This window comes from Giraffa tippelskirchi, chromosome 10, assembly GCF_054371585.1.
Source record: "Giraffa tippelskirchi isolate mGirTip1 chromosome 10, T2T-mGirTip1v1.2.pri, whole genome shotgun sequence".
NCBI classification, from domain to species: Eukaryota; Metazoa; Chordata; class Mammalia; order Artiodactyla; family Giraffidae; genus Giraffa; species Giraffa tippelskirchi.
Window position 1 is genome coordinate 105,909,620 of NC_137284.1, and position 27,992 is coordinate 105,937,611.

At 42.6% G+C, this 27,992-nt stretch overlaps 1 protein-coding gene and 1 long non-coding RNA gene across 8 annotated transcripts in view; both read left to right on the forward strand.

The window, feature by feature from the left end:
* The window catches only part of ELMO1 (engulfment and cell motility 1), a 583,742-nt gene that overhangs the window by 464,386 nt on the left and 91,364 nt on the right, over positions 1-27,992 (forward strand). The gene's annotated exons all lie outside the window — the stretch shown is intronic.
* Positions 17,455-19,643, forward strand: LOC145523610 (uncharacterized). The gene is made up of 2 exons (XR_014066777.1): positions 17,455-18,480; positions 18,869-19,643. It is a non-coding gene; the product is annotated as an uncharacterized LOC145523610 (long non-coding RNA).

Consider the following 27,992-nt stretch of genomic DNA (forward strand, 5'->3'; position numbering starts at 1 on the left):
GATGCCCTGGAGAAGGGAATGGCAACCCAATCCTGTGTTCTTGCTGGGGCAATTCCATGGACAGAGAAGCCTGGCAGGCTACAGTCTGTGGGGTCGCAGAGTCGAACATGACTGAGCAACTAATACTTTCACGGTCAGTTTTTCAGAAGTAATTCAAGTTTCTAGTTGAAGATAGAAAATGAAGGCATTCCTAAAGGAAAACACTTATAATTCATCTATCCAAATAAAAACACTGGATTTTAGTCTGTGTTCCCTCAGACATTATTCTATGTATGTTTATGAGAATATCACACTGTCTATACTGGTTCTGTGGTCCCCTTTTTTCATTCTTTAAACATCAGTTCATTCAGTTCAGTCGCTGAGTCATGTCCGACTCTGCGACCCCATGAATCACAGCATGCCAGGCCTCCCTGTCCATCACCAACTCTTGGAGTTTACCCAAACCCATGTCCATTGAGTCGGTGATGCCATCCAGTCATCTCATCCTCTGTCGTCCCCTTCTTCTCCTGCCCTCAATCTTTCCCAGCATCAGGGTCTTTTCCAATGAGTCAACACTTCGCATGAGGTGGCCAAGGTATCGGAGTTTCAGCTTCAACATCAGTCCTTCCAATGAACACCCAGGACTGATCTCCTTTAGGATGGACTGGTTGGATCTCCTTGCAGTCCAAGGGACTCTCAAGAGTCTTCTCCAACACCACAGTTCAAAAGCATCAATTCTTCACTGCTCAGCTTTCTTTATAATCCAACTCTCACATCCATACATGACTACTGGAAAAACCATAGCCTTGACTAGACGGGCTTTTGTTGGCAAAGTAATGTCTCTGCTTTTTAATATGCTATCTAGGTTGGTCATAACTTTCCTTCCAAGGAGTAAGCATCTTTTAATTTCATGCCTGCAATCACCATCTGCAGTGATTCTGGAGCCCCAAAAACTAAAGTCTGACACTGTTTCCACTGTTTCCCCATCTATTTCCCATGAAGTGATGGGACTGGATGCCATGATCTTAGTTTTCTGAATGTTGAGCTTTAAGCCAACTTTTTCACTCTCCTCTTTCACTTTCATCAAGAGGCTCTTTAGTTCTTCTTCACTTTCTGCCATAAGGGTGGTGTCATCTGCATATCTGAGGTTATTGATATTTCTCCTGGCAATCTTGATTGCAGCTTGTACTTCTTCCAGCCTAGTGTTTCTCATGATGTACTCCCCATAGAAGTTAAATAAGCAGGGTGACAATATACAGCCTTGATGTACTCCTTTTCCTATTTGGAACCAGTCTGTTGTTCCATGTCCAGTTCTAACTGTTGCCTCCTGACCTGCATACAGGTTTCTCAAGAGACAGGTCAGGTGGTCTGGTATTCCCATCTCTTTCAGAATTTTCCACAGTTTATTGTGATCCATACAGTCAAAGGCTTTGGCATAGTCAATAAAGCAGGGGTAGATGTATTCCTGGAACTCTCTTGCTTTTTTGATGATCCATCGGATGTTGGCAATTTGATCTCTGGTTCCTCTGCCTTTTCTAAAACAAGGTTGAACATCTGGAAGTTCATGTTCACGTATTGCTGAAGCCTGGCTTGGAGAATTTTGAGCATTACTTTACTAGCGTGTGCTGCTGCTGCTGCTGCTAAGTCGCTTCAGTCGTGTCCGACTCTGTGCGACCCCATAGACGGCAGCCCACCAGGCTCCGCCATCCCTGGGATTCTCCAGGCAAGAATACTGGAGTGGGTTGCCATTTCCTTCTCCAGTGCATGAAAGGGAAAAGTGAAAGTGAAGTCGCTCAGTCGTGTCCGACTCTTAGCGACCCCATGAACTGTAGCCTACCAGGCTCCTCCATCCATGGAATTTTCCAGGCAAGAGTACTGGAGTGGGGTGCCATTGCCTTCTCCGACTAGCGTGTGAGATGAGTGCTATTGCGCGGTAGTTTGAGCATTCTTTGGCATTGCCTTTCTTTGGGATGCTAATGAAAACTGACCTTTTCCAGTCCTGTGGCTACTGCTGAGTTTTCCAAATTTGCTGACATATTGAATGCAGCACTTTCACAGCATCATCTTTGAGGATTTGGTATAGCTCAACTGGAATTTCATCACCTCCACTAGCTGTGTTCGTAGTGATGCTTCCTAAGGCCCACTTGACTTCACATTCTAGGATGTCTGGCTCTAGGTGAGTGATCACACTATCGTGATTATCTGGGTCATGAAGATCTTTTTTGTGCAGTTCTTCTGTGTATTCTTGCCACCTCTTCTTAGTATCCTCTGCTTCTGTTAGGTCCATACCATTTCTGTCCTTTATTGAGCCCGTCTTTGCATGAAGTGTTCCCGCGGTATCTCTAATTTTCTTGGAGAGATCTCTAGTCTTTCCCATTCTATTGTTTTCCTCTATTTCTTTGCATTGATCACTGAGGAAGGCTGTCTTATCTCTCCTTGCTTTTCTTTGGAACTCTGCATTCGAATGGGTCTATCTTTCCTTTTCTCCTTTGCTTTTCTCTTCCCATCTTTTCACAGCTATTTGTAAGACCTCCTCAGACAACCATTTTGCTTTTTTGCATTTCTTTTCCATGGGGATGTCTTGATCCCTGTCTCCTCTACAATGTCACGAACCTCCGTCCATAGTTCATCAGGCACTCTGTCTATCAGATCTAGTCCCTTAAATCTATTTCTCATTTCCACTGTATAATCGTAAGGGATTTCGTTTAGGTCATACCTGAATGGTCTAGTGGTTTTCTCTACTTTCTTCAATTTAAGTCTGAATTTGGCAACAAGGAGTTCATAATCTGAGCCACAGTCGGCTTCCTGTCTTGTTTTTGCTGATTGTATAGAGCTTCTCCATCTTTGGCTGCAATGAATATAATCAATCTGATTTTGGTGTTGACCATCTGATGTCGTCCATGTATAGAGTCTTCTCTTGTGTTGTTGGAAGAGGGTGTTTGCTATGACCACTGCGTTCTCTTGGCAAAACTCTATTAGCCTTTGCCCTGCTTCTTTCTGTACTCCAAGGCCAAATTTGCCTGTTATTCCAGGTGTTTCTTGACTTCCTACTGTTGCATTCCAGTCCCCTATAATGAAAAGGACATCTTTTTTGGGTGTTAGTTCTAAGAGACCTTTAAACATGGCAACATGCTGTTCAGTGATATCATTAGTAATTGCTACGTGGTGCTCTAGTGTACAAGTGTATCATTATTTGTTTAACCAATCTTCCAGAGTTGACACATGAGTTGTTATTGATTTTTCAATATTAGAATCAATGCTGGGATGAACAATCTTTACATTTTTTCACACTTTTCTGTAATAATTCTTTAGAAGTGGAAAGAACAGTGATTTGGGATAACTATCCTAGTTCTAACTGAGTCACACATGTACCCAAAACTTTTGCTTAAGACCTTTGCCAATTGACTCTAACTGCAGAGAATGTGAAGCTGTCCTTTATACAGAGGGAAGACAGCTTCAAAGCACCAAATGAGTCCCTGAATTTTAAATTATCATTTGTTTTCCTTTCTTCCCACCCCAAGGCCATTAAGTCCCTTAAATCAATCACTTAGTCCAGAGCATGAATGGCATTATCAGCTCCTTCTCATCTCTCAACACCTACCATGTCCAATAAGTTACCAAGTTCTTTACATTCTGTCTCCTAAAAAATGTCCTAAATCTGTATGCTGCCTTCTCCCATTTAGTTTATTGGTCCCTGATGACTGACCCTCAAACCCTATTGCTTGTTGTTCAGTCACTAAGCTGTGTCTCTTTGCAACCCCATAGACTACAGCATACCAGGCTTCCCTGTCCTTCACTATCTAACACAGTTTGCTCAAACTCATGTCCATTGAGTCGGTGATGCCATTCAACCATCTCACCCTGTCACCTCTTCTCCCACACTCAATCTTTCCCAGCATCAGGGTCTTTTCCAATGAGTCATTTCTTCACATCAGGTGGCCAAAGTATTGGAGCTTCAGCTTCAGCATCAGTCCTTCCGATGAATATTCATGGCTGATTTTCTTTAGGATTGACTGGTTTGATCTCCATGCTGTCCAAGGGACTCTCAAGAGTGTTCTCCAGCACCACAATTTGAAGGCATCAATTCTTCAGCGTTCAGCCTAATTTAAGGTCCAACTCTCACATCCATACATGACTCCTGGAAAAACCATAGCTTTGACTATATGGACCTTTGTTGGCAAAGTGATGGCTCTGCTTTTTAATACACTGTCTAAATTTGTCATAGCTTTTCTCCCAAGGAGAAATTTTCTTTGAATTCTGTGGCTGCAGTCATCGTCCACAGTGATTTTGGAACCTAAGAAAATAAAATCTGCTACTGAATCCCTATAGAATATTTTAAATGTTCTCCTCTTCTTGGGTTTGGCTCACCCTCTATTCCATCTTTCATACTTCATTGTAATGTAAATCTGATGATGCCATGGTCAACCTCAACATCTGTGATGATGCCATATTGCTTTCTAAGTAAAATTCCAACCCTGCAGCTTGGCTTACAGGTGTCTGTCTCTGGGCCTAGTCACCTGGCTGAGTCCTGAAAATCTGTATGTTTTAAACCTCCCCTGTGATTTCCATGCGAGCAACTTGGCCCTTCATGAATCCTAAGAGGGGCACATAGGAAGCACTGGTCTGCTTGGAACGCACTGTAAAGCAGGAGGCCAGAGACAGCTGGAAACTTCCCTCAGCCGTGGCTTAAAATTATCCAGCACAATGTGATTATTTTAGGAAAAATTTCAAAAGCATTCCACTAAAAAGCAGCATGTTTGCAAGTATAGATTAGAAAATTATTTCCATTTAGAAAGCCTAATTTAATTAAGTGACACAATTTTTAAGCTATGAAGGTTTTTTTCCTGCTGAGTCAGGATTTTTTGTTTCTCAGCTAATACGAAACAGGTAGTGGAAATTAGAGACCGGCTCCAGAGACTACTACATGCTTGGCTGTGTAAAAGTATAAAGTATTGTTTCGTGGGGTAGAAGGGCAAGAGGTCATTTCGTTTAAATCTTGTTAAAACACCATGTGAAACTTTTTTTTTCAGTTAAGATTTAAAATATAGTTTTCTTAGAGAAATACTGAAAAATCACTGAATCCTTTGTTTTTCTTACAGAAAATGATATTCGTAAGTATCATCAAACTTGAAAGAAAAGTAAAAGATTTTGGAACAGTTGTATGTTTTCTTGAGATTTATGGTGGAGTTTTTAAAGAAAAAACACATTTGTAAGAATGAAGAGGATATTGCTATAATAGAGGTTTATTTAACCTCATCTCTTGCTAATCCTCAAGGAGTTTGGTGAACTAAAATTCCCTAATTCTCAGGCGAGGTAATGTAAACACCCTATATAGTCATTAATATCATTAGCATTATTCCTGGAAGATACAGAGTTGGAATTTTAAGATAATTTTGGTTACTTTTCTTTCTATCTCCACTAAAATGTAATTTTCACAAAGCCAGAGTCTCTGTCTTGTTCGCTGTGAGTCCCCAGGCCTTGATTCATTAGGCACCAGTAAATATCTGCTGAGTTAGTGTTTGCAAGCCAAAGAGTGAAGATTTTGTGTAATATACTCCTCTATGGAGATATAAAAGGAGAAAGAAATTTCATACTCAACCTGAAAGCAGCTTATAATAATAGACATTATCTATTTTTCTAGCCCATTGGATCTATCCAATTATGACCGTGCTATATACATTGCAACATGATTCTCAACAGAAAATCTATTTTGTCTTCTTTCATATCTATCCTCTGTTTTCTTGATATACATCATCAGTACATATATTCCAAAATTGTCACTAATGTATGCCTCATATGTATGTGGAAGGGACAACTTCCTCATAGCACACTTAATTATCTCTAGGCATGCTCAGAGATTAAAAAACAGTTTTTAAAACCAGAGGTAAGAAAAAGTTGCAAGAGATACTGGGCTAGATGGTCTACATCAGCGATACTCAGAGTGAGCTTTTTGTAACTGATTTGCGACAGAATGTAAATCAACTATGTCATTAAACACACAGATTAGTTCAATTTATACCTTTGCCCTGGTAAGACCTTCTCAGTGAAGGAAGTGGCACATTGACTTGATTTCTCATGCAAGCCCTTTATCTTGTGGTCGAATCTCAGGCAGTTCATAGACTAACACTGCTCTACAACCATACCTTGAACAGCACTGATCTTCATCAAAGGCTTATCTACTTCAAGGAATCTCCAAGCTGCCTTTTATAAAATATTTATCTATTTGGCCATGCCAGGTCTTAGTTGCAGCACACAGGATCTTTGATTCTCACTGTGGCATATGGGATATTTTAGCTGGGACATGTGGAATCTAGTTACCTGACCAAGAATTGAACCCAGGCCCCCTGCATTGGGAACACAGAGTCTTAGCCACTGAATCACCAGGGAAGTCCCCAAAATGCCTTTTAAAAGTATCATTTTCAGTTTATTATATAGTTATTTCTCCAATAATTAGTTATATGATAATTAATATTATGTAATTAATTATATTTATGTATAGATAGATAGATAATGCTATGTCAAGTAATACCATCATAGAAAAAATTATACATGGCTGAAAGGTTAGCAAAAGGTTGGGACTGCTGTTTTGGTTGGAGTTCCCTTGGTAGTTTCTGTGAGGAGGTGACTCTGGAGCTGTGGAGAGAAAGCTGTGTAATTATTGCTGAGAAAGAGCATTCTGGGAAGAGAGGAGATTAGGCTCAAGGGACTTGAAATAGGCGCAAGCTTGCTGTTTAAAAAATAGCGAGGCAGTCAGTGTGCCTGGAGGGCAGTGAACAAGGAGGAGAGTGGCAGTGGACTGAGTCAGAGAGCTAGTCAGGGTCCAGACTTCGCAGGGCCATGGAAAGAACCTTGGTTTTTGGTTTCGGTAGGACACAGAGCCCTTGGAGATTGTGAGCACACAAGTGGCAGGATCTGATAGGTTTTAAAGGGTCACTGTGGCTGCAGAGGAGTAAAGGTGACACAAGAGATGAGGATGCTGTTGCTGCAGGTCAGGCAAGGGATGTGGTGGCTTAGACCTAAGGTGGAAGGGTTAGCAATGACAGAGAGCAGTCACATTTGAATTTGTGTTCCAGACACAGCCAATAGAATATGCTGACTGGATCTGATAGGTGGGGTGTGAGGTAGGTCAGAATGAATGAAATTAAGGATGACTCTCAGTTCTGATGGCACCATTTATGGAGTTGAGAAACACTGGGAAAGAACAGATCTGGGGTGAGGGAAGAGGAAGAAAGAGTTGAGTTTGGAGCTGTTGAGTATGAGATGCCTGACAAACATCCAAGTACAGATGTGGAGAGAGCAGTGCAATAGATGCATCTGGCTCCTACAAAGAGGTTGGGACCAGAATGTGATTTGAGAGTTGCTAGCTCATCTAGGGAGGGAGGGAGTGACAATCAAGGGTCGAGAACCAAACTCAGGGCACTGCCAACAATTAGAGATCAGAAAGATGAGGGACTGGCGATCCAGTGGTTAAAACTCCATGCTTCCACTGCAAGGCGCACAGGTTTGATCCCTGGTTGAACTAAAGAGCCCACATGCCATCTGATATAGCCAAAAAAAAAAAGAGAGAGAGAGAGAGAGACTCAATAAAGGATACTAAGAAAAAATAGAAAGCACACAGACAACAAAATGTGGCATTATGAGTGTCAGGATAAGAAAGACTTTTTTAGGAAGAGGCAGTAATCATGTTTCAAACACTATTGTGGAATGAAGACTGTAAATTATCTATCAGAAAGGGCCTTATGGAGGTCATTGGTGCTCATGATTAAAGCAGTTTCAGCTCTAATTCACTGTCTAATTAGAGAAGTTCTCTTGTGATTGGTTTTACTTTCTTATTGAAATGAGAATAAGTTATCTGATGAAAACTAAGAAGGAAGGGGTTGGGCCCTGGAGGTTTTCGAGTAGAAGGAAGCTGTGAAGAGTGGATCAACTGGGGAAGCACAGTAGGACTGCCAGCAGAACTGAGAACTCCCTCGTTAGCCACGGTCATAGATTTTAAATGACACCAGACTGCACCATTGTATACTTTGCTCCAGCCACTCGACTCCGCAGAAGGGCAGAGCAGAGAATAGGGTTTAAGGAAGATCAGTGATTTACTGGGCAAATATGAAGGAGGGAAGAGGTGCTGGGTATTTGGAAGTAAATGTAAGGGAGTGATTATAATTATAATGGAATATAAATGATATAAAAAAGTGAAGACATGAATGGGGAAGGAAATGATGATAATGTCGGAAGTTACAGTAAGTTCAGAGAATGTTCAGAATGGACATATTAGCATGAGTGAGTTGTAAAGATGAGATAGTAGTTGTCAGCTTGAGACTTTGGCTAATGTTCTGTATCACCAATGACAACGTTTAGGACACAATCACAGCAAAGAGTGGCTTTGGGGTGTATAATGGACAAGATCATTGGTTGAGGAGGCCATGGAACTAAGAAGCTAGATGCTGGATGGATCCTCTGTGAGGACATTGGGATTACTAAGAATAATAACAGAACAATGGCAATGGGAAAGAGGGTAAGAAAATCTTTAATAAATTGTGGGCATGATGGGGAGGACAGTAAATAACACAAGGAGGGCTAGTGAGTAGTATAATCTGAGGGCATCACAAAGGAACTGGACAGGGGTTAAGGAGTAGAAAGGACAGTGGTCTGGATGCAACCAAGAAGAGCAAGAAAGACAACTTATCCAGTCTCCAAGACCAGTAGTACCAAGAGGTAGAAGGAAGAACTAGAGAAGCCTACAGAAGAAAAACAGTCTCCTAGAAAGTCATCCAGATTCCCATCAGGTCAAGAAAGAGAAACAAATGTTTTCATAAGACATAGGAGAATTTACTGATGACAGACCTTGGGTTTCAGAGGGCACACTGGAAAGATTTGAAGCTAATAGAGGGTGACCAGAGCTTCAGGCAAAGTAGGGAATATAAAAAACCTTTGGGAATGCAGATCTGTGAGAGTCTGGGTGATGAGGGATGAGCTGGAGTCTTGACTGAGAAACACAGGAATGAGAGGTGTGACAGTCTGATTCGGGTGGAGTCTCAGAGAGAGTGGGCTACTCAGTACTGACAGTAGTTCTTTGTTGGGACTGGTCTCATTGGTGGTTCTCATGAGGAGGTGGGAACGGCTGGAGGCGGAAAAGCAGAAATTGCACCAGAAACTAGGAGCACTTGGAAGGCTCCTTGGATGCCAAGGAGCATGGTCTGATAAGGGCTGGAGCTCTCTAGGGGTTTTGCCTCCAACCTGTCAAGAGCAACCTCAAGGTTTCCAGAAATCATATTCCTTCAGTTGTCCATTATCTTCTCTAGATTAGAAAATCACCATCCAGTGATATTTGGGGTCTTTGCCTGAATGTATTTCAGAATTACTAGGTTGGTTGAATGCTTCAACAAGTACTATTTTGATGGGGTGTACTTCAAATTTATATTGGAAAAGAGTTGTTGCCATCCTCCCCACAGAAACAAGGCTGATAGCATTTAAATAGCTTTGGCTATCTCTTGGGGAGATCACAGTTGGTGGGAAATTGACAACATTACTTGGAACATAACTTGGAAATGATATTTTCCTCTGCTCACCACTAGACATTTTGGACTTGGGAAACTCAGACTACCAGAGAAGTAGCTAATGTGAAAGGACAGTGGAGACTCACTTCAGTTAATCATTTCTTGTTATTTTTTTTTCCTGCCCTATGATCAAACCTACAGACCACCCATTATTTGCCTATTACAAGTTTAACTTTTCCCATTTCAAACTGGTCATTGAAAAATTTCCCAACTGATGGTGTTTATGTAGGCTGATGATTTGTGCGTAGGCACAACATATTCTTGATGATAGTCTTTCCAACAATTGCTAAAAAGCCTTGTCTCTACAGGCTGTTGTGAGATGGCCTCACTTGGTAGTCTCAAAGTTGAACTCATTTTCTTGTATGCCTCAGTGCATTTTCAAGCTGTAAAATAAAACTTCTTGGATAAACTGACCTTTTTTGTTATAGGCAACCTAACCGATTTCAGAATTGTCCTTTACGAGCATTTAATACATGGATTGATCTGATGGCATTTGGATCTAAAATTACTTCTTGGATACAGAAGAGACCAAGGCCTTGTTTGGAAAATTTCTGACTTAATTGTTTTCTTTCAAAAAAGAGAAGAAAACAAATACGGAATTTGGAGAGAATTATTGATTTTTGTTCTGACTTGTTCCTGAATCAAAATGTTTATAGCCTTAAGGACATCCTAGACAAAAGGTTTTGAAAAACCGAACAAATATTGAGAGATAAATTTGAATCAGGCATCTATTTATGCATCAAGTACTGACTAAGAGAGAGAGAGAGACATAAAAATGAAAAGAGGATCTTGTCTCAAGCATCAAGTGGTCTAGCAGTGGAGACAGACATAAACCAACTGCCCTGTTGAATTCCATTAGACTCAAGTAGAGGATGTGAAAACAGTTAGTCCTCTTGGAGGCAAAAAGAAAGTGGGTAAGGGATGGGGTAGGGGGAGCTGAGAACCTATGAAGTGCAGAAGATACTTGAATTGGACTTTGGAAGATGACTGAGAATTTGCCACATCCATAGGAGTGGGATAGAGGTCATGTGGGAGAGAATTCAAAGAGGAAGCAACAACCCGAGTAGAGGACTAGAGGCATGAATAGGGTAGCCTTTGGGACCCCGAGGAGGCAGCAAGGGACAGAAAGATATCACAGCTCTAATTGGTATTCTTTGCACAGTAGCTTTGACAAATTTAAGGGGAACAAAAAGATGTATACATGCTTCCAAGACATTATGAAGTGTTTTCATAAAAGAAGATACCTGCTCAGCCTGTTGCTCTTCCAAGTGCTTTTACTTGGGGAATTTGCTCTTAAAAATGGATTCTCCATCTTTGAGGAATGAGACCAAGGGATATACTGGTGAGAATTAAGAGAGATGAGAGGATGTAGAGAAAGAAGCAGAGGATTTTCACCTAGAGAAGAGGGTTTACTTCCTATTGTGAGCAGTTAGGAGCCGTGAGCCCAAAAGTTACCTGACCTCCTGGCATTTGTTTCTTCCTGTGTATAAGGGGAACTACACAGAAACCATATATGAGGTAACATGAAAGCCTTTTCATGCCTTCAAGCATAATAGACATGACAGCTGATACTGACTCTAATCTCTCAGTTAAAAGCTTTGTCTTGTTAAGACCCCAGAGTCAGAAATTGTACGATGAATTTAGAGAATGCCTCTCAAATTTTGGTACCTGGAAACATTTCTCACCTGGTATACTTGTAAAAATGCCAAATCTTGGAAACCACCTGCAAAATTTCTGATTCAGTAGGATTTAATAGGAATACTGTTTAGGAATCTGCTTTAAAAAACAAACAAACAAACAAATGCCCTATGTGATTCCAAGGAACGTGATTCAAGGAAACCATTTTTAGAAAACCAGTTCCAAAAGAGCTGAAAAAATACATGCACTTAGCAATATCAGGCCAGAAAGTGCCCCGCCTGTTAATGGAACCTTGAATTCTTACCTTCTAAGAGAAAGTGCACGTACTCTTTGTTGAGGTCTGAGGTTCACTTTGACCAGGTGCAAACACAGCTGAAGTTTGCCTCACTACCTTAGGCCAAAACAAGAAGGTACCACTTTTTTTTGGGGGGGGGGGAGCACTTCCCAGGTGGCTCAGTGGGTAAAGCATCTGCTTGCAATGCAGGAGACATAGGTTGGATCTCTGGTTGGGAAGATGCTCTGGAGGAGGACATGGCAACCCACCCCAGTACTCTTGCCTGGAGAATCCCATGGACAGAGGAGCCTGGCGGGCTACAGTCCATGGGGTCGCAAAGAGTCGGACATGACTGAAGGGACTGAGCTCGCATGCTGGCACTGCTTTTTTGAAGTTCTGGGGTGTTTGGGGTGGAGGACTGGAAACTCTACATGCTGCTGAGCACAGACTCCTGCACTTGGGCCCTCTCGGCCCTTTCCCATCATCTTCATCCTTCACTTGGCAGTCCAACAAACCCTGGACTGCCTTCCAGAGATGCCTGTCCTTCCCCGTGCTTCTCCGTCAGCCTTGCCCAGGGGCATCTGCCATCAGTAGAAGGTGCCCTGAGCACTTAGTCTGAACCTTAACCCTGATACTTTGGTGGCTCTGTGACCTCCAGCAATTCCTGTACTTTCCTAGTTTCCATTTCTCAACTGTAAATGAGGTCGACACACCTAGCTCACAGCACTGCTCTGAAGATGAGGGGAGAGGGCTTAATGCTCTATGTGAGCCTGCACATGGGCTTCTCCTGCCTTCCAGCAACTTGTGTGTTTACACATTTATGAGCAACAGCAGTGTCTTTGGAAAGCCTGCCTGAGGCTCAGAGCAAGTATCCAAGTTTTAGGCATTGAGTCCAGAGCATTAAAATTTTCAGTACAGGTCTATTAGCTTCTGAATAAAGATAGTAACTTTGGATTGAAACATTTACTTCTCCTTTTTCCAAAATTTCCCTTGAGATGACCAACACACACACACACACACACACACACACACACACACACACACACACACACACACACACACACACACAATACTGTTCCAAGTCTGGAGCAAGGAAAGATGAAATCTAGTCATTCATTCAGCAACATGTTAACACACTTGCCCCTAAGATGCCAAACTCCTATGTGGGTACATTCAATACAGGCTAAAATTGGAAATCACCTACATGTTCACCAATAGGAAAAAAGTAAATAGAAAACTGTATTTCTTAAAGCTGTTGATGCATTAGCATAGATTTTATATAGAAAAGGTGTTTATGTTGTTATATAAAAAAGGTTTTAGAAGCAATATGTAGAATATTATACTAAACCTATTCTTATGGAAAGTTCTAAAAATATATGCACTAAAATTTTTAACAGTGGTTTTTTTTGTAGATGGTTGCATTAAGGATCACCTTTTAAAATATTGCCATCTATTCTAACTTAATTACATTGAATTTAGCATACTTGTATCATAAATATATCTAACAGATTGTCACAATTGCGGTTTTCAGACATTAACTGCAGACCTAAAAAATATTTGCACAACTAATTTGGGGTTTGTGTGTGATGTTCATGTTTATATGAAGAGAGCAATACCTATCTTCCACCATTCGGCACCTGACTTCATGGTATTGAAATGTCATGAGAGTCCTGTCACCTTCCTGTGGGTCCCGTAGCAGTGCTTTGGGGGTAATGAAGAGATTTATCTTCCCCAAGGGCAGAAAGAACCCCCATCTTCTTTGATGTCTGTACTTTTCCCTCCCCATCCATTCACATGCCAGTAGAACTTCTCTTATGTAAGTAGACCTCTCTTGAGACTCTCTGTGATAGGAAAGAACATGTTAAGTCTTTTTTCTCCCTTTTTTTTCCAAAAGCACCATTACAATTCCCACTTTCCCTCCATTCATTTTCATAACTGAGTCTAGAGTGATTGCTTTTTCTTTGAACCTTGCTTAAAAGCAAGTCAGCCCCTTTACAACCACCCCTTTACCTGGAGACTCTAAGGTGAGAGTGATGATACAGAGAGGCTGTCTTATTAATCAAACGTTTCCTCTGTGCTGGGCATTCATCACATAAACCTGCATAGCTGGATAAGACTCATTAGTGTCATCTTTCATGGCTTTTGTCTGCCTACCCTTCTCATTCTCTGTAGCATTCATTAAAATGCCACCGAAGCTTCCATGGCCAACTCCATCTCTCTCTCACCTCCCATGGCCAGGTGCCGTGTTTGACCCCGCAGGGACAGGGAACAATCACTAAGAGGTTACCAAGCAGAACATTTAATTAAAGAGGCTCTGATGGCCTCTTTGACTGATTTCCTTTCAAATCTACCTAGATCTTCTGGGAGGTTCTTCTCAGGATCCATGTTCTGCCCTGAGGCCGGCAGCCCCAAGGGGTGAAGATGAGCCTCCACCTGACACTGAGCATCTGTGTGCAGTGGGTTTGCCAGAGGGACACACCTGTTCAGCAGTCACTGCCCCTTGCCTGGGGACATCCTGCTGGTACCCAGACCCTCCTCCCTGGTTCCCAACCAGCTCCTGCTGCAATCTCCTTGCTAATTTCATGTAGAGGTCTTTGAGTTCAGAATCTCTTGCTCTGGCCTTTATATCCCCCTTTGTGTTGTTTTTCCTTGAACAAGTATTTATTGAGCACCTACTATTTGCCAGGCCTTGCACCAGTCACGGGGACACAATGCTGAGCCAAAGAGAAATGGTTCTGCTTTCACAGAGCTTACAGTCTAGCAGGGGAGACAAGCAAAGGCAACACAAGAATAAACACGGCAGAATGGTCCCAAATGTAAGAAGTACTATGAAGTAAACCAAAAAGGGGCAGAGACAGAATCTACCAGGAATAGGGGAAACTTTCTTTTGAATGGTGTGGTCAGAGAGAGCTGTGGTCCCTGGACCAGCACCATCAGTTTCACCTACAACCTGTTAGAAAGGCAAGTCCTTCGACTGTATCCCTGACCTCTGGTGCAGTCTGTGTTTACCAAGGCAGTTATGTGAAAGTGTGTGGAGGAGAATACATTCCAGGCAGGGGGTGCAGAAGACCCAAGACAGGAAAGAGCTTGATTTGTTCAAGGAAGTGATATCAAGACTGCTTTGGCAGTCTTGATATCACTCTGCAAATCACTCTGCTTTGAGCAGAGTGAGGGGGAAAGTGACAGAAGATGATGTTGGTGATGTGAGCAGGGATCAAATCATGCAGGTTCTTGTAGACCAGGGTGAGGGGATTGGACTTCAGTCTAGGCAATGTGAGAAATCACTGAGGCATGTCAAGCAATACGATGCACTCATCTGAATTACTTTTTTTTAATTTGAAGTTTGCCCCTGCACATTTTTAATATAAATTTCTTACTTTATTATTGGAGTATAATTGCTTTACAGTGTTGTGTTAGTTTCTACTGTACAACAAAGTGAATCAACTATAGATATAGTGGAGACATATGTTTACATGAGATCTGAATTACTTTTTTTTTTTTTAATAAATTTATTTATTTTAGTTGGGGGCTAATTACTCCACAATATTGTAATAGCTTCTGCCATACATTGACATGAATCAGCCATGGGCCTACATGTGTTCCCCCTCCTGGACCTCCCACCCACCTCCCTCCCCATCCCATCCCTCTGGGTCATCCCATTGAATTTCTTTTAAGATGATCTCCATTGTTGAGCCCAGACTAGATAGGTGCGGCTTAAGAGTGGAAGTAGGAAGACCAGTGAGGAGACTGATGCTCTAGTCCAAGCAGTAGGTGATGGTGGCCTGGACCAAGGCAATAGGAGATAGAGGTAAGAAAGTGATTCCAAGATGTATTTTAGAGAGAAGCTGATGGTCCCACTATGAGTAGAGAGTAGTTACAGAGGTGGGAGGGGTCACAATTGCGTCCTCCATTTCTGCCTTGAGTGACAGGGGGATAGAGGTGTCATCTACTGCTCTGCAGGGGCAATAGGTAGGCATGCCCTCCTGGCCTTTTCTCAGACCCCTGCCCCCAGCCGTTTGGGCACGCATCCCACTGTAACAGCTTCCTGGAGCCTATCCTCAGCTTAACTCTCGGGCTGTATCTTCAGTCTGTCCCAGAGCCCTGACAGAGGAGGCCCTGGCCTGATGCCCATAAGGACTCTGTCCCTAAGGCACAGTGTCTTGTGTGCATGAAGGTTTGAGGAATACCTAAATGGCTATATCTCCGTGTAGATCAGTGTTGCTACTGAAGAAGGACTGAGTCCGTCCCCAGCCTTGCTGAGAGGTGCACGCTTGTTACCTTCACCTTAGGAATGAGCAAAGAAGCAGAGAGAGAGAGGTAAACTGCCTGGAGCCAGAAAGCACAGCCGGCCCTGGAATCCAGGCGGAGTTAAACCAAAAGACAGAAGCAAAAGATAGGAGTGGCTGGGGGCAAAGGAGGAAATTGGAGAAAACTGGGGCTCCATGGTGAGGGACCCTTTGCCTAGTCACCCACCGTGAAAAGTGAACTGCAGGAGGGAAGAAGAAAGAAAACAGATGTTATAACCCTCATGTCTCCTGCAGAGATGGTGGGCTGGTTACATAAAAAGCTGCTTGTGGGCTGCTCAGTTCCTGAGTCTCACTCATGAGGCTAAAGGAAATGTCACCTCCTCTCTCACATCTGTGAATAATGGGCCTGTTAACCAGTCCAGCCAGTCAGGAGTCAATCACTTCCCATCAGCCATGTACCTCATTGTTTGTATACCATGCATAGTATTCTGTTCCTCAAACTGTGTTCATTTGGGAAATGCCAGTGGTTTCATCTTCTAAAATTAAACTCTGAAAAAAGTGGTAAGATAGACAGGAGGGATGAAAAGGAGATGTAACGAAGCATTGGGGGAATAGAGAGCTTGGGAACTCTGACCAAAAAAGCCAGAGCCCGAGAAGGTGAGCAGTTGAGTAAGCCCAGCCTATTTATGGAGCATCTAGTTGGCCATAATGAAAATTCTGTATTTCTCATCTATGTTGTAGAACCTTTGTAAGGATAAAATGATAATGTATGCAGAGTTCCTATACCTGGCTGACTTACTAACCAGATGACAGGTTGTCTTCTAGATCCAGAGTTTAGCCGAAGGAGTCCAGCTTCTTCTGCACACAGTTATGTGCACTTGGATCCCACAAGTTGCCTTAGTTTCCCTTACCTTCCCCATCAGTGCACAGAAGAACATCCCTCTCTCTCTCTCCCCCATTTACCTCACCAGACAATTTTAAAGGCAAAATGTCCTTTAGAGTGCTTATAAGCTGCTGTAAGATAAATTCCATATAAAATCAAGATCCTATTCATTTTAGTTATGTTATTCACCACTTTTTACCACTTCTCTATTCAGTCTGCATTTCTTGAACATCTACTGCATCCTAGGAACTGCCACAGAAACTGGGAAAATTAAATCAAAAAAGCACATAATCCTCCACTTGGCTCTTTGAGTGAACAAACAAGTGTTCACTCATCTTTTGTCAAGTGAGCCCTACCTTCATGAATTTTATCATGAACACAGTTGATTTAGTTGATATCCTCAGGCTACATCCTAAAGGAGGATAGAACCTTGGGGGCAGAGGTGCTTGTGGGAGAGTCCAGGAAGAGGAATGTGGTTGCTGCACTGTGGATGCTTCCAGATCACTGGTCCATGTTTGAGCAGGAAAGCATCAAGAAGTACAGCTGTAGAAGTGAGATGGGTCAGCTTGTGAAGGGCCTTGTACAACCTGCTATGTGATTCAGGCTTTGTCCCAGGGTTATCGAAGACTACAGAAATATATTAAGCCAGGTTGATATGGTGGTATTTGTGTTTAGAAAGAAAACTTTCTGGATTGAAAAGTCCCAGATGACCAGAAGAGAGACCAGTTTAGGAGGTTTAGGAGATGGTTGCTAATCCAAGAAGGACATGATACAGGACTGAATCAAGATACAGGCCAAAATGAAAATGGAATCAATCAGTGTTTAGGCTGTAGAATCAACAGATCTGGGTGATTTGTTGATTGTAATTGAAAGTGAGTTGGAAAATGAGACATTGAGCATGATTTCTGGTGGATATTGGAACCTCCAGCCAAGATAGAGAATTAGGGGAATAACAGCAAACCAAGATTTGGGGGAAAGATGAGTTCAGTTTCTGATCTAGATAAGAAGGGCTTTGTGTGCATATACATGGAAGTCATGTCCTGTGCAGAACTAGAGGGACTGATGAGCAAAGGTGAGTGGGATTAGCTAGAGATACAAAATTGGTTTCATAAGCATGAGATAGAACTGTAAATCTTTTGAATAAAGGAGACCACCGAGGGAGAAGGTGGAAAGTGAGAAGAGAAAGAGGGTCCAGGACTGTGCACCTGCATTTATTTTTTTATTTTAATTATTGTTAGAGTATAGTTGATTTGCAGTGTTGTGTTAGTTTCAAGTGTACAGCAAAGTGAATCAGTTATCCATGTACCTATATCCATTCTTTTTTCGATGCTTTTCCCATACAGATCATTACAGAGTATTGAGTAGAGTTCCCTGTGCTATACAATAGACCCTTAATAGTTATCTATTTTATATATAGCAGTGTTTATATGTCAATCTCAATCTTCTAGTTTGTCCCTCCTGCCTCGTACACCCTGGGAACCATCAGTTCATTTTCTACACCTGTAACTGCATCTAAGTGACGTGCAGATGAACGCAAACTCACAAAAGACACTGAAGAGGATGATCAGTGAGGTAGAAAAGAGGGCAGTTCTCAGTGAAAAAGAGAGTCTTGCTGGTTTCAGAAAGGATAGGTTTTTATGGAAAACCACCCCACCCCTATCCTATCGGTATCTTCTTTTAGAAGTTACAGAGCAACACACACGCACCTGTATGCACACTCACATACATGCACACACACAACACACACACACATAAAGGTTGTTGCAGCAAATGCCATTTTGATTTTAGCCAGGGGTGGCTTTAAGGCTTCAACCATAATGAAGTGACTGGGAGAATTCCACTTTTCTGTCCTGCCAACCCTTTATCTTCACAGCAAAGCAGGAGGGTCCAGTGGCCACTTGGACAGCAGATGCACTTTCCCTGTAACCATTAATACTACTCATTCCTCTACCTACTGGGACACAGTGTAGCCCTCATAGCTACCCCAAGCCTCTCTTCCTGGTGATGGAAATTTCCATTATTGACAGGAAAACAGCAGGCTAATGGCACAGATGAAGTGTAAATTTTGACAGCCCAGACAGGTAAATATTGGCTTTGCACAAACAAGTTTCTATAAATAACCTGTCTGCTGTAGAAACTCCACAGATGGCGGCAGGGCTGCCCAGGCGTTGATTTTCCCAGGGTGTTCGGTGCAGAAAAGCACAGCTGTCAACTTTGCTGTTCTTGCTGCGAGCTCGGGCCACCTCTACTGTGCCGGCAGCCTGTCCCTGTCCCATCCTCCTTTGGCAGACAGGGGCAGGGACAGGTGGAAATCAGTCATTTTAATAACCTGCCTCCAGTGCCGTTCCTTCCAGGATTCCAAAAGGGTTTCTTTTAAATGTCACTTTTTCAGGTTTGGCAATCAGAGTGGAAATTTGTCTTATATGGGGATTTGTTGGCCCCTTCTAATTTAAGTTCATCCTGTTGGAAAGAAAAGCAGGTGAAGTGAGACACATAGTCACTCTGGATTGTGTGTTGTGTGGCTGCATTGCTAAAAATAGTGCCTTCAAGGGCTCTGGGCAGATGTTGGCTGTTGTGTGTGGGCACACCATGGCTGCTGATCTGAAAGAGAATGGGTGGGGTGAGGAACCATTTACATCAGCAAGTCATCTTGCAGAAGAAATTGGCCCAGTGATCATCTCAGTGCATCCACACCAACGAGAATGCAGTAAGCCACTCTTGGAAAAATATAGAGGCATTTTTATTTCTTAAATATCGGGATAAGTGTCCATAGCTGGAATTATGTGGATTAAAGTGAGGGCATTCTAAATGATCATTCTAAGGATGCCCAGAAAGCTTCGTGCTAAATTAAACACTCTGTCACTGTGGCTGGGCTCTGGTTTGGAGTATACTCCCCTCCTTCTCTAATGTTTATTTCCTGCTTCTTCTCATTTCTGAGCACTCACTGATCTAGTGCATTGTGTTGTCATAAGCCTCTTCAATTCCTTCTGGAAGTAAACAAGTTATAAATCATATAAGGTGAGTCAAATGATTCTAGAAGGTGCCTAGATAGCAGTAGTAATCAAAAATTATTATTTTCCCCTTCCACAAAAGTTTTGATGGGAATTCCCTGGCGGTTCAGTGGTGAGGACTCCACACTTTCATGACCGAGGGCATGGGATCAATCTCTGTTCAGGGAACTAACATCCCACAGGCCTCACAGTGCAGCAAAACAGAAAAAAAAAAAGGTATTGAGAAAGCAAATGGTAATAATAGACACCATGTTGTTGTTGTTTAGTTACTAAGTCATGTCCCACTCTTCTTCTGTGATTCCATGGACTGTAGCCTGCTAGGCTCCTCTGTCCATGGGATTTTCCAGGCAAGAACACTGTAATGGATTGCCATATCTTTCTCCAGGGGATCTTCCTGACCCAGGGATCAAATCTGCATCTCTTGCATTGCAGGCAGATTCTTTACCTCTGAACCACTAAGGAAGCCAAATAGATACCATGTGATTGAACAATTCAAAATAGGAAATTAGGAGGAAAAATATCGTGAAGAACTGCAGTAGGAAATAACACATGAATAATGAAGCAATAATGAAGCAACAACAGCAATGTTGTCTGTGGTTTTTCCCTTTAGTCTTATCCCAAGAGAGGAGAGCAAAGCTGATAGGAGTCAGCCATCAGTATAAAATATATTACGTATATTTGCTCTTCTCTGTGTTCACAGAGTGAATTCAGGGCTTTTCATTCCTCTTCTGGGCAACTGATCACCACTAGCACAGTCTCCTTGGCTTCTCCGGTCTGGTTACCTTCTAGTTATACTTCCACGTTCAGAAGGACAACTAATTTATTAGGATTTGGGGCTTTGGGCTTTTCCTCCCAAGTCTTATCTCCATGCATAAAGGCCTATGTTTCCAATAAGGGATTTGAATGCCTCCCAGGCCAGGCTTGTCTAGGCCTTCTAGTTCCAGAGCAATCTGTACAGCACTCAGCAGCCAGCAGGCAACAGACCAATGTTTGGGGAGTGGAGCTGACTCTATGAGCTCTTATTATCAGGGACTCTCATTTCCGTGTTAGGGAAGCGACCAGAAAAATTCTTCCTGTTAAAATTACAGCTCGATATTCAAGAGTATAGCTGAGCCAGGTGCTCAGCCTGGGAAATAATGAGGCATCTTCCACTAAAACTGTGAGAAGGAGAAAACATATCATACAGGAGGCCCCAGTAGGATACTGCCAAGTGTAAGAGCTTTGTAATCAGACAGACTTCATTTTGAATTGTACACTCCTTATGTGAATCGGTGGACTCTGGGAAAGATTTTGAGTCTCTTTGAATCTCAGCTTCTAAATTTTTATGACACAGATGAAAATATCATCAAATTCTCAGGACTGTGACATCTAAGAAGCAGGCTGTCACCATTGCAAGAAGGAACTCAAGCCACATGGCCAGGCTCACCTCCTTCTTCTGCCATTTACTTGCTGAGAGATCTGTAGCAAATTCCTTAACTTTTGTGCCTAAATGTCTTTATGTTTAAAATGGGGGGTGTTGCTGTGGCAAACAAGTAATTCATATATACAGAGTGATTCAAATGGCATGGTAGAAAAGTGTTCAATGTGTGCATATGACAGTATCAGATGGCACTGAGAAAAGATGCCCACCTAGGGTACTTGTTCCCTCCATCCTACTCTCTCACTTACCCCTGCCTTTCTGAACAATTTCCTGATCATTTTGTTAACTGTGAAACCAGTCACATTATTGGCATCTTCATAAAGGATTGCACAACTATTGTCTAGTATCTATGGCCTCATCAAGAGGGCACCTGTGCCAATTTCCACACAAAGCCAGAAAGGAAGCCTTTGAGACCCCAGGAGGGAAGGTGAGTGTTGTTATGTAGAGCTGGAGTGAAGGTCTTGCTTCTTTTTTGTTGTTATGAGCATATGTTCTTTAATTGAAAAAAATTGCAAAGCATTCCCCAAAATCCAAAGTAATACTCTTGTTTACCTAGCAAGGAGTGTGTATATTGTTTAGAGGCATATGATACAGTTCCATAATTCAAGATATAGATATATACTCCAATTATTCATTCAGTCAAAACCTCTTATGCAGTGTTTGGACACTGGGTCCTATGCCAAGTGCTGGGGATAGAAGTAGGAGCAAGACTATCTTTGATCTCAAAATCTAATCAAATTGGTAATATCAATTAATGAAATTAAATGATGGTCTGTCCTTCATTGTCCTTCTGACTCAAACAGTTGGATGAAGATCTGTCCGTGAGTGATGATCCAGAACACCATAGAATGGACCATAGACAAGGGGAAAGTGAGTAACTCTGTGTTGGGACTAGTATAGTATCTAAGCTAAGGCATAGCTAAGAACAGATGTGGGGCAAATAAGGTTGAATTTATACAAACACTAATGATAATTTCAATTTTTTTAATACTTAAAAATATTGTTGACAATCCCAGAATTACATAACCCACCTAAGTAAGTGACCATGAATGTGTACATGGGAAGGATTTTGGTGAATGTGTTTCATTCTCTTTTGCATGTTCATCATCCTCTAACCATGTGGTAAAGGTTTTCCCTGATGTGCAAATAAAGAACCTGGTGCTCAAAATAAGGCGGGAGCAGCTCATAGGGAGCACCTCTGAGATGGAAATCCAGGTTCCACGGGTAGCTGAGGTCTCTGTCACCGTGCACCATCCTGCTAAGCCAGCCTGCTGCTGCTGTGATCTGAAGGTGGCTTGTCATGGCAGTTTATCCCTGCAAGCGCACTCTGGAAACTCTCAGTGGTATGTTGTAACAGCCACCCTTTCTCTTCCAACTCTTCCTCCCTCCTTCTGGGAGCATCTTACCAGATAGTTTAACAACTCTAAGGCTTCCTGTACTTTGTGTTTCTTTTCTCAGCAAGTGTTCATCCTATGTACAGGTTTTTCACGGAGCCTAAAAATGTCCTGGCTGAGGCAGTTGTTGCTGTGTTGTGTTAATCACTTAGTTGTGTCCAGCTGTTTGCAACCCTATGAACTGTAGCCTGCCAGGCTCCTCCGTCCATGGGATTCTCCAGGCAAGAATACTGGAGTGGGTTGCCATTCCCTTCTTCAGGGGATCTTCCCGACCCAGGAATCAATCCCAGGTCTCCTCCATTGCAGGCAGATTCTTTACTGTCTGAGCATCCTGGCTGGAGCAGTAAACCTCCTAATTAGCATGCAAGGCCATGTATGATCTCCTGTTAAGGCCCCTTCAAGCTAAAATACAATGAATCCACCATTGAAGGAAGCACTTCCTTTAAGGGGAGTAAGTCATGCCATTTATCCAGATTTTCTCATTCATGGTGTAAATCTGTGGATTTTGTGCAACTGAGATAATTCATTGTCTACAGCAAAGAAAACATCTCCTCCATAACTCCTGAAATTCTCATCCCACGTCGTAGGTTTTCTCAGATGGTAGTGGCACGAGTTGGTCTCCTGAGACCAGGAAAGCACTGCTTCTGAGCCTTAGCACAATTGGAGAACTGTCACTTGTAATTACTTCATGTTTCTATTTCAAGGCCTGTTGACTGATGTTTTGTAAAACTCACTTTGTTTCTTCCATATAGAGCTGAGGGGTCTTAGAAGTAACACACAGTAGTGCTTCCTGGTAGAACAGGAAAGATTTTTCCAGATGTGGCAGGGGAGGGGACCATTTAGTGAGTTAGGGTGGGGTGTGGCCCAGTGACCCTGCAATTCTGTGGTCAGTGTCTACCAGGTGGTGAACCAGTGTGTGGAGATCTGGCCGAACAGGGGAATGCTTGGGGCTGTTAGACCTTAAAAAAGTGGATCTCTGAATATCTGTTGATAAGATGATGACTGTATAGTCCACTGGATTTGTATAAATTATAGATTACTACTTACGTCTGTCCTTAAAACCCTTATTCCCTAGAATCACCCAGCTCTAAACTAAGGTGATGCGAGCTTTATAGCACTATTGTACATCTAAGACAACTGGGGTAGAGTGACCAGGAAGGCTTAGGAAACAGAGCCCAACTCCTGCCATTTCTCAGCTGTGCAGTCTTAGGCACATTGGTTTACCTTCTCTGAGCTTTAGTTTGCTCACCTGTGGAAAGTAGCCAGACAAAGTCCACCTCACAAGGTGCTGTGACAGGCCATGTAAGGGTGTTTTGTAGAGGAGATGGAGAAGATGAGTTAAATCCTTTGGAAGTTTGTGTTTGATCATCTTCCCTGAGTGTGGTCACAAGGCACAAAGCCAGAAGCCACAGACTTTCCTTCTAGATTGCCTGAATATGGTTAGGTTTGACATGGTATTCACTGCATGCACCTCATTCAAGGCACCAATTTCCAAGGTGAACTAGAAAATCCGTAGGTATTATGCTGCTGCTGCTGCTGCTGCTGCTGCCACTAAGTCGCTTCAGTCATGTACGACTCTGCATGACCCCATAGAGGGCAGCCCACCAGGCTCCCCCCGTCCACAGGATTCTCCAGGCAAGAATACTGGAGTGGGTTGCCATTTCCTTCTCCGAGTAGGTATTATACTAAGAGATAAAAGGTGTTACATGACCAATTATGTTTGTGATATCCTAGGTTTAGTTGAATAGATTTAACTCATATATCCTGATACATATAGTGAACCTCCAGGAGAAGGGTATAAAAACTGAAGTTCCTTAAAACTATATGTCACAGAATTCTTTCCTTCTTATTCAACTTCCTTTCCCCTACCCCACTGAGCATATCATGGAACTAGTGTAACCCAAAGCATATTCTGAAAAATGCTGATGCGGAGAATTCTAAAGAAATTTGTTGTTTAGTCACTAAGTTGTGTTTGACTCTTATGTGACTTCATGGATTTCAACCCACCAGACTCCTCTGTCCATGGGATTTTCCAGGCAAGAATACTGGAGTGGACTACCGTTTCCTTCTCAAGGGGATATTCCTGACCCAGAGTTTGAACCTCAATCTCCTGCATTGGCAGGTAGATTCTTTACCACTGAGCCACCTGGGAAGCCCCTAAAGAAACTACCCTTAGCTTTTTACACCTGTGCTATTAGAAAGGCATGGTGTCATAGAAAATACCAAATATCAAATACTATATAAAGTGCCAATACGTGACTTCTGAATAAGCTATAAAGTAGTAAGTGGAGTTGGAGAAGGCAATGGCACCCCACTCCAGTACTCTTGCCTGGAAAATCCCATGGACGGAGGAGCCTGGTAGGCTACAGTCCATGGGTTCGCTGAGAGTCGGACACGACTGAGTGACTTCACTTTCACTTTTCCCTTTCATGCACTGGAGAAGGAAATGGCAACCCACTCCAGTATTCTTGCCTGGAGAATCCCAGGGACGGCGGAGCCTGGTGGGCTGCCGTCTATGGGGTCGCACAGAGTCGGACACGACTGAAGCGACTTAGCAGCAGCAGCAGCAGTAAGTGGAGTTGATTGAAACAATAGGTGTGTTTCCTACATGGTCTCTATTTAGCTGTATTTGGGAAATCAATTTTTTTTTTCTAGAACTGATATTGACAAAGAGTAGTAGAATTTATTCTAAGAAAACCCTATATGACCACATAGCTGAGGGCTCTCAGATGACTGACTTGATGAGAGTTTCTCATATTTCCTTAAGACTATTTATTTACTGTTTTTATTATTACTTAGTTATTGGGCTTCACAGGTGGCACTAGTGGTAAAGAACCCACCTGCCAATGCGGGAGACAAAGGAGACCCAGGTTCCATCCCTGAGTTGGAAAGATCCCCTGGAGGAGGGCATGGCAACCCACTCCAGTAGTCTTGCCTGGAGAATCCCATGGACAGAGGAGAATGTGGGCCTACAGTCCATACGGTCGCAAAGAGTCAGATACAACTGAAAGGACTTAGCACACATGCATTACTTATTTATTATTCATTAGCCAATATTTGTTAAACATCTACTATATGCTAAGCACTTGGCGTTGATTATTTCTTTTTATTTTCACAACAAAACTCTGAGGTAGATGCCTTTTCCCCTCAGTTTAAGAATAAAGGAACTGAGGCTTTAAGAAATGCTAAATAACTTGCCCAGCAACAGAACCAGTATTCTAAACTATGTGTGTCTCTTGCCCAAGCCTGTGCTTCAGATCACTAAGCATGACCCTCTCAGGGGCTGATAAATAGACAAACAAACACTCACAATCCAGAAAAGCAGCCTCAGTGGTACCTTTGTACTTCTCTGTTCTCTGTAAGTCCCTCTGTGGAGATAGTGGTGGTGGTTAGTCACTAAGTTGTGTCCAACTCTTGCGACCCCGTGGACTGTAGCCCACTAGGCTTCTCTGTCCATGGGGTTTTCCAGGCAAGCATACTAGAGTAGATTGCCATTTCCTTCTCCGGGGGATCTTCCTGACCCAGGAATCGAACCTGGGTCTCCTGCATTGCAGGCAGATTCTTTACCAACTGAACTATGAGGGAAGCCCATGGAGATAATCACCCTCAGAAATGAAAGACTTGTAAGCCACCAGGCAATTGCCTTTCCTCCTACACTTGGAGTGTGGAAGGCTGTCTTTGGCCTGCTCTGTCTGATGTTGCTTTCACCAGATTTGCCCTGCCGTGACTGTAAACGGTTGTGAAGTTTGGGTTAATTACCAATCCAGGCTGTGTTCTCCTTTCAGAAATCCCTCCAGAGACTACAGTCTCAGAACTGGGAAAGGTTGTCTCTTTGGTCTCCACTTGCCCAGCTGCTAATGGGGTTAGGAGCATGGCAATAACATATGCCATTCCAGATTCTTCTCATTTACAAAGTCTTGATGATGTTCAGTTCAGTTCAGTCGCTCAGTCGTGTCCGACTCTTTGCGACCCCATGAATCGCAACACGCCAGGCCTCTCTGTCCACCACCAACTCCCAGAGTCCACCCAAACCCATGTCCATCGAGTCGGCGATGCCATCCAACCATCTCATCCTCTGTTGTCCCCTTCTCCTCCTGCCCCCAATCCTACCCAGCATTAGGGTCTTTTCCAATGAGTCAACCCCTCGCATGAGGTGGCCAAAATATTGGAGTTTCAGCTTCAACATCAGACCTTCCAATGAACACCCAGGATTGATCTCCTCTAGGATGGATTGATTGGATCTCCTTGCAGTCCAAGGGACTCTCAAGAGTCTTCTCCAACGTATTCAGCCTTTTGCCACCTGTGGAGTCAGGCAGTCAAACCAACCAGTATTTATTGTGTACACGCCACATGTAAGGACAGGGTGGCCCTTTGAACTCATTCATACTCTTTTGATTCCTCTTCCTATTTTTCTTTTTCCAGAGGCATACAATGTGGCAAAGATTAGAACAGGAGATTTGAGTTCTCACTCTAGGTCGGATACCATTCCCTGCATGCTGTGAACCAGCCACTTGGCCCCTCAGACTCCCAGTCTCCTCAGCTAAAAGCAGGAGAGTGCGCCATGACACTCCCTAGTCTCTCCATTTTGGCCTGACTTTCTCAGAGTGGCTGCACCTCCCCAAGGGAAGAGTTTATCTGCAGTCTGAATGGGGATGAGGACTCTTATATGCCTGTGGAATAGTCCAGAACCACTACAATACTGCTGATATGTTTTATTACTATGTCATCCCTGAGAAATTCAGAAAATGCAGTTCTGGGTAAGTGAATACAATAAACACAGAAATCCAAGTTGGAATGGGGTTTACACTGTGTAGCCTTCCACTTGTAGGAGGTGAAACCTGCTGAGTCTGTATGTAGAGCTGCTCTAAGAGTTCTGGCCCTCACCTGACTGGGTTAGGGTAGGGAGCAGGTCTCAGGCTTCTGTCTCTGGTAAGTGACAAAGTCTTTGACCTACATATGATACAGCCAGGAAATCAACAAAGTCTTTCCTGAGACTCATTCCTAAGGTATAATTATCTCCAAAGAAGGTGATTTATAGGTCACTTTCCATTTTCTAATAGCTTTAAAAATTATGCAAGTAAACACATTTTCCTTTTTTAAAAAAATTAGCAATGTCTTTGATGTTTTGAATCAACAGAAATTTTTTATTCTAGAACATCGTTCATTGAACAAAGCAAACATTCCCTCCGTAATGGAGCTTACATTCTAGGTGACCATTGATGACAACTAGGTTAAGAAAGAAAACAAAACAGCATTTGCCCATCTAAGAACATAGCAAGAAAAATGAAGCAACTGAGGTAAGGGCCCTCTTACCCCAAGCAGCTGGAATTGGCAGCTGATTAGTTAATTTTTTAAAAAAAGACCATGTAAATGGTTATGGTAACATGATATAGATATTCCTTAAATATTTTACTTTAATTTAAAACATATAAATGCATATTAATTCGCTTTTTAGAAATGTGAGACCAAAGCATTTCTTAGGGTTGCTGATTGGAGTTTTAATGACCAGTCTTTGAGAAACCAAGCTGAAAAGACATCATCCACGATTTCCAGTTTCAGTTTTCTTAAAGTAGAATGAGATCTCATAGGCAC